Source organism: Dermacentor silvarum, chromosome 4, assembly GCF_013339745.2.
Source record: "Dermacentor silvarum isolate Dsil-2018 chromosome 4, BIME_Dsil_1.4, whole genome shotgun sequence".
NCBI classification, from domain to species: domain Eukaryota; kingdom Metazoa; phylum Arthropoda; class Arachnida; order Ixodida; family Ixodidae; genus Dermacentor; species Dermacentor silvarum.
In genome coordinates this window covers 166561138-166568038 of record NC_051157.2, presented here as the reverse complement: position 1 = coordinate 166568038, position 6901 = coordinate 166561138, and positions in this window count along the sequence as shown.

The following is a 6901-nucleotide window of genomic DNA, read 5'->3' as shown; positions in this document are numbered from 1 at the left end:
TAGCGAGGCTAGGCTGGCGGCGCTATTTTTATTGCGATAGCAATTATATGGACACTCAAAAGCAGATTTCTGCCGTCGGCGTCGCCGTCGCCGTCGCCATGAGGTTCCGTATGACGTCAATGGAGATGAAATCGTCGCCGCGTGCCGAACGCTGTATGTGCGAGTGAAAGGGCGCGAGGGGCGCGCGCTTTCACGGGGAGTGAACGCACGGCGGAGAACAAACGCGCGTTCTGCGCCGTGCTCGCTTAAGGGTTGCAGAAGTAGGCGTCTGTTTCCTCCTTTACAATCACCATATATGTGGAGCAAACGCGTCTTCTTCCGACGCGCGAGAGGCCGTGGGGGAAGGGGAGGAAAGGGAGGCGACGTTTAGCTGTGGCACCAAGTGCCTATTTATATCAGAGGCTCCAGCAACAGTCACCAACGCCGCACGCATTTTCAGCGAACGCGGGCAAAACGCCGACGGCGTCGACAGCAGTTCTGCGTGTTGCCGGTGCTGCTGCATGTCCAAGTTTATACAGCTGATAAAGCTAATATCATTACTCCGTATAGCTCTCTACAAATTTGCTATCGCAATTGATGCTTCGCCTTTCAGGTGAAACTGCGACAACTTTTTTATTTATTTCTTATTATTTTTTTTACTGGTTGGATGGGTGGATGCTATCAGCGTCCCCTTTAAAACGGGGTGGTGGGTTGCGCCAGCAAGCGTCCCTAAAGTCCCTATATAAGTACCGCCATCTACTCTTTCCTCCGCCGCCTCCTCTCCTAAAGCGCTTGCTTTTTTCTTTACTTTTTGCTTGCGAAAGCCAAGTCCACGGTGGCGCACCTAGAAAGTCCACGTTAAAGCTTTCAGGCCGGGCACGCGCCGCCGCCGCCGCCGGCGACTGCGGCTGCGCAGAGGCTAGGAGGAGCCGAGAAAGAGAAGGCAGGGATGTTAACCAGAAATGCGTCTGGTTGGCTACCCTACTCTGGGGGACGGGAAAGAGGGAATAGAAAGATGAGATAGAGATAGGAGGGGGGGGGAGGACGCGGTGAGCTCGCGCACGCACGCGTGGGGCCTGAGCAATTCAAAGGCGTTCACATAGGCCAGTCGTCCTCAAGCAAGACAATAGTGCCTTCACAGCTTTGTGGGCCGACGAGCGATGAGGACGGTCTTCAAGGAGCACTTGCACGGACAACGGTCGATCGTCAAGTCGTCGGAATGCATTCGATAAAGTTTGTCTTCCTGCGCAGAGGCCTTTCAACATGGCTTTGAGGAGGAAAAAAAGAAAATATAAAGAAGCGAAATGCGCGCGCTATCATCGTCCAATCGGAGACACAGGACAGAGAGAAGCGGCGTTTATCAAAGGATGGCGGTACTTTTCTTATATAGGGATTTTAAGCGGCCCTCCGCCTCGGCGCCACCTCGTGGAGTCTTATGAAAACGCCTAGTTGGCGGCGTTTTCAAACTTAGGATTGTAAAGAAGTGTGCGGTATACCGCTGTTTCCGCCGGATCTTAGGTTTGCTTCTTTATTAGGTGACGTAGGTCACCCTGGCTTCCACGTGAGCGTGTTAGCTCTTGTGTGTGCGCCGTGATTGGCGTAGCTGTCTTTAATAAAATTGTTTTGACGGTACGGTGATCGCAACTGTGTACGTTCCCCCTGCAACGCCTACGAAAGACATCGAAACGTCCATGATAGATATGTTCGGCAGGGTGATGCCCAACGACAATACACCCATTGTCATCGTGGGGGCAATATTGACTACAGCCGACCCACCATAGCCACAGCTTCGTGGGCTTCCGTCTTCACAGTAGTGAAAGGGTGCATATTTTCTAAAATCTATTCTCTTGTTGAGCGAATATACTGTATATGCTGTATAAAAAAATGGGCATTTCGTTGTTAGCGCATTTCCTATCCCCTGCTTGCCTAGTGCCTGTTGCACGTTTTTTTTTTTTTTTTTTTTTTGCTGCTTCCTTCATAAACACACCAGTCCAAATGCATACGCTTTTACAGAAGGTACATTGCGCTCTTTGAACCATAGTTTCTAAAAGGGCACTTGGCAGAAACACTATGGATTTTCTACAAGATAATTTTATTAGAAAACAATTTGATGATCCACTCTTTGTACAAGGTTCTTTGCACTAACCATACAAACCTGACTGCTAAGGCTTTCTCGCCAGCAGTCAGGTTTGTATGGTTAGTGCATGGTTTATGGTTTCTTGACGTCGACCTACGCAAACTGGTAATAAGGAATTTACTTAGGGCATCGGTGCTTAGGGCATCGCTGGAGGCTTCTCAATAAGGCCAAAATATACAACATTGTGTCTGCCTTCATTGTGGTCCTTGTCGACCTCGTGAGATTCCTGCGCTGTCGCCCACAACTGTTAAAGGGGCCCTGAACCACCCCTCGGTTTGATGAAATAACACAGTCCACCGGTAGCACACGCTATTGTGAACATCTCAGCCAAGTTCGGCTGTCGTACGCTGTCCGTGGAGCACGCAAGCAGAACGCGATGCCACCTTTCTCTCAAACGCTCTCGTTTCAAAAGACCCCATGATCCTCGCTCTTTTCTGTGTGCTTTATTTCGTAATAAAGCACACTCCAATACACGGCTGCTATTGGACGCTGCGGTCGACTACACCACGGCAGCCGCGAGGTGCCGCCACAAGTCCAGTGGCTAAGCGCACTGCGGCTCGCTGAGGACAACCGCGTTTGGCTTAGGTTTAGCGCTTCATAGGAACGAAAATCGGAAGTCCAAAATGAAATTTGAACTGCGCGCCATGGTGACGTTTCCGACGCGAAGCGTTGTCGCCCCGCCCCACTACGCTGTAGCCTTCGCAGTGCAAGGCATTGAAGGAGGAAGGGGAGCACATCGGAGACCATGTTTGATTGTCCATAACTTCGCTTCAGCTGAACGCATTGAAGTACTTTTGCGGCATAGTGATTCTGAAATAGCCTATTTTCACTTCAAATGTATTTCTCCACTTCGGTAAAAAGTGGTTCAGGCCCCTTTAAGTACAACTCTAAATGCATCATGAACAGTTCAGCTTTTCATTTGCAGATATCTGTACATATGCTAATAAAAAAGTGCGTGATATGTTACATTACAAGCTTTATGCGTTTTTCTGCAACGAACACCACTTCAAAGTATGTTTTCTCTCGAAAAGTATTTCGTGCTTCTCAAACATACAAACTCTAACGCCAAGAGTTATGATTCAGCAGCGCACTCGATAACGTGGAATTTCATGTACCTGAGTGAAGAAAATAACACATCTGCGATAAATTCAAATCCCCCATAAAAGATTGTTCGCCTTTACAAGTACTTTTCAAAGAGTATAGTACGAAGTGTATGCCGTACCCTGGTACTTCTTTAGCAATATGATAAGTAACGATAGGACTACTTCCTTATTGAAATTTATTTCAATATAGCAGTTTCCTGTAAAATGTCGCAATCGTTTGTTTCTTCAAATCTAGGTCTGTGTGATCAACAAGTAAAACAGCCAAACAACCCAGCTGGCAAACAAAAGCTGTGTTCTCTGCAGTACAGAATAACAGTGGACCGAAAGCTTGTTGTAAGTGAAAAAAAAATTTGTAAACCGAATAATGCTCCAAATAAATTCAAGAATGCATTATCGCTTCTGAAGTCTTACCTTAAGTATCCCAGTTTTCCTACGAGAAGATTTATTGTGTCACCCTGATTGTAAATTTTTACCATGCTTTTAGGAGTATGCTATAAATCTGACATATCATGTCCTTCAGTGCGCTATGGCAATGCAGTTGGTTAAGAAGTTCTGATCAAGATGCACTTCTAATTTGCACTTTTTCTGAAATCTCTTTAAACACAGCGAGTAGATTAAAAGCGCAACCATGGCTATCAGTAGAGTAGTTGCTTGTCGCATACTCGATACATTCATTAGAGTGCTCGAAAATCAAGAGGGGGGGGGGGGTCGACAGATGGAGTCACGCACTGCGGTATAGAAGTTATATAAACAGGGATAAAGTGCCTCAGAAAGGTTGGCCAATGTTTCGTTAGGTGGATGCAACTTTATAACAGGTGACCTTGTCGTCCTTGGTGGGTTAGTTTTAAAGGGTTAACAGGCTGAAGTCCCATGCGGTCATTGTCGGCGGCGGCTGGCTGCAAAGGGAAGAGGCTGAAAAGAACATGAGCGCTGTCATTTGGCCTTTCTAGGCATCGTTGCAGCAAGGACTGTGTTGGAATACGACGGGAAGAGAGCGGTGAGGGGCATGCGGTAAAAGAAATGAAAAATAAATTACCCGACGTTTATGATACCCTCTAATTCAAAATTTAAGCGCAGCTCTATATGAGTTTTCATTTCAAGATATATTGGCTGGCGCGGATAATGTGTCTCTTGGCGCACGTTGCAAACGCAGCGAATTGTGGCGCGAGTGCCTTAATAAAGGCCTTCACACCGGAAGGAGATTATTGTTGAAAAGAGGTGAAAAGTCGGGTTAAGTGCAACGCGGTAACTGTCTCTCAATAGAGGACACCTCAACCGCGCTGCACAGGGGGATGGGGACTGAAAGGTAAGAGTGAGGAGAGGGAGATCGCGAGCGCAGCAGCAGCAGCAGCACCCAAAGCGCCGCAGGCGCGCCAAGGGAGTTAGTCTAAGGTCTTGAGACGGTCAGTCAGGCCGGCGTCGTCAGCAAAGTTCAGGAGAGCGCGGAAAAGCTTTCCGTGACTCTAGGCGCAGCCCTAGGGGTGCAGGATATCCTCTACCGATGAGCAGGGAAGGTTCTGCGCGCGGTAGATGCGGGCGAGGGTCACGCATCCGGGTTCACTAGAAGGGAGCGCGACTTGCTCCTCACACTCCGAACCGTTCCGTCTGTCCCACCGAGCATAGAGTTAATATACCATACTCTAGAGGAAAAGCTCCCCACAGCGCCCACGTATTGAAATCGGGAACCTCAAGGGCACCGCCATGTTGCCACTCAGTGCAGGCGCGCAGGCACAGAGGACGAGTTGCTATTCAGAGGAGGTGCGCAATCAACGCGATCCCGAGCCTCCGTCAGTATGGTAGCGCCATCTAGTTAAGGCGCCGGAAAACGCAGCCTTTTAGACACCGTAAATTTTACATCAAAATTTTCTAAATAACCATCCGATCTTTCTGAATAATATACGGAATTAACTTTAAACGTTGTCCGAGCCTACGTGCGACGTGTAAGTACTTACGTTTGCATAATATTTTGAATATTTTTAGTTTTAGAGAAATGACTCGTAGCAACATGGCAGCGATTATGGGGTTCGTCAACGTCAGCCTACGTCAGCGGAAGGACGCAGATCTCGGCGCCAGTGTCGACGAGGTAGCGGACTTTGGTGACACGGTCGGTGACGTGAAGGAGGCGACTGGATGTGGGGCCGGGAACAGCGGTCGCCGTCAGTGTTCGGCCCGGCCGTTTACCGCGTTGGAGCAGCGCTGGCGGCACTGATTTGTGCGAGAACCGCAGCGAAGGTGGCACTAGCACAGCGGAAATGGAGATGGAAAACGGCATCTAGAGTGACTGGGGCAGGGGTGGCGAGGTCGTGAAGAAGAACGCAGCCGGCGCGTTTGGACGGCAACGACCTCAGCTGTCAGTCACGCTACTTGCTGAGTGAGCTCCTCGGTAGTTTCGACCATATGCACATAGATGTCTCCAGCGGCCGCGCCGTGGGCCGGAGTGTCAGAAGGGCTATCAACTGCGGCTACGGAGGGAAAACCGACATCCATAATCTTGTTGGACAACTGAGCCAGAGATTCCAGTGTCGAGGAGTAAGAAGCGGCCAAATTCCCGCGCTCCTTCGGTAGAATACGCTACAGGAAAGTTCCAGTACAAGTGTGCTTTCCGTTGAAGGAGCCAGGCCTCCAGCCAAGGCTTGCATTCGACGCAATAAGTCGGTAGGTTTGCGGTCGTCGAGCTCCTCCAGTGTAAGAAGCTGCTATAATTGATGCTGCTGCGTTCCAGTAGAGCACTAGATGAGCGTCGCCTTAAAGTGTTCATAGGGGCACTCGACAGGCGGGGGCGTAGGACATCGCGAATAACCGCAGCAGTATCAACCGGACGCTCTCCAACGACTTCTTCGAACATGGTCAACTGCGAACTGATGCGGTGACGACCGAACAAGGATTCATTCGATAGTGATGACTCAAAGTTCCGAGTCAGACGAACAGAACACGGGGAACTTGAGAACGGAGACCCCGGGGCTCGTGGCGTGGTGGCAATGACTGTACTTGTCCTTAGGAATCCGAGGCCATGGCTTACTGGATAGCAGGCGGACAGCGAAGACAGCGGGGCTCTAGCTCCGGGCGGTGGTCGGCCTAGCGAAGTGGCTGACGCATGTTTAGGGCCGGAGCTGAGAGCGATGACGCAAAGTCCGGAGCCACCAATTTGTCGGCGAGAAAACCCAGACAGACGTTGGTGCCTGGTGTCCACAAATTATATTTATACCGGGCCCACTCAAACAGGAGGGGCGGGACCTAGCACCACTGGGCTTCGGTGTTGTCACTGCCGATTCCCTGCTCGCGCACCGTGAGCGTGCTTGCTTGTCGTCGTCGTCTTTTGTGGTTGGATCATTGTGACACGTGGTAGATTCATACTTTATCAACCATGGAAATAGTACCTGCTTAAGCGTAGCTTCCGTATTTCTGAAAGCCAATGCTTAGCTAGTTGTGAAATTCAGTGTTATAAAGCGCACATCTACAAATCCAGAGTTATTTCAACAAAACCACATGTGTATGTAGCAGCATCGTCCCCTGTGTTCTTGTTATTCATGTGCTTCCATGCTTCGTGGTTTCCATGCTCAGTATTATTGGTTTCAGCTAACATCAGTTGTCCTAAGCCTACATGTCGCTGCTACAAAATTGACTGAAATATTTTAATGGATAGTTTCGTGTATACAGCATGTGTCACGTTTTTCTTTCATTC